We start from the raw sequence: 831 nt of genomic DNA, 5'->3' as shown, positions 1-831 counted from the left end.
AATGCCCTACACAATATGTCTTCTAATTACCTTTCTGACTTCATCTTTCACTACTCTTTCCCTTGCTCATTGCATTACAGCCTCTTTGCTGTTCTTCTAACACATCAGACATAATATGCATTGGGAGTTCCCTCTGTCTGAATAATTGTCCCTCAAATATCCATATGGCCTTTAAATGCAATTTATTAGCAAGGCCTTTCTTTTTAAAAAAATATATTTATTTTTTAGTTGTAGTTTTCAATACCTTTATTTTATTTATTTTTATGTGGTGCTGAGACTTGAACCCAGGGCATTGCATGTGCTAGGAGAGTGCTCTACCGCTGAGCCACAACCCCAGCCAGGCCTTTCTTAATCATCTTATAATCTTAACCTCTCCCCCACCTCTATCCCCTTTCAGTTTTATTACTACTGATCACCAACACTTATACATTTTTCTTATTTAGTTTATTACCTGCCTCTTCTTCTACAATGAATACCAGGAGGGGAAAATATGTCCTTTTTTTTCCCCCCTTTGGTACTGGGAATTGAACTCAGGGGCACTTGACCACTGAGCTACATCCTTCTAGCCCTATTTCGTATTTTATTTAGAGACAGGGTCTCACTAAGTTGCTTAGCGCGCCAATGCTGAGGCTGGCTTTGAACTTGCGATCCTCCTGTCCCAGCCTCCCTAGCCGCTGGGATTACAGGCGTGGACCACCGCACCCGGCTCTCAGTGACTTTTAACAGACTTGGTCTCTCCGTTTTCTGAGTGTCTTAATGTATCTAATTCTTTGGTAGGTAGTTTTGAACACTGTGCTTTATACTTATATGGATACAATAGTGCCTCATGCC

Source organism: Marmota marmota, unplaced genomic scaffold (genome assembly GCF_001458135.2).
Source record: "Marmota marmota marmota unplaced genomic scaffold, marMar, whole genome shotgun sequence".
Taxonomy (NCBI): domain Eukaryota; kingdom Metazoa; phylum Chordata; class Mammalia; order Rodentia; family Sciuridae; genus Marmota; species Marmota marmota.
Note: the sequence above shows the minus strand (reverse complement) of the source record.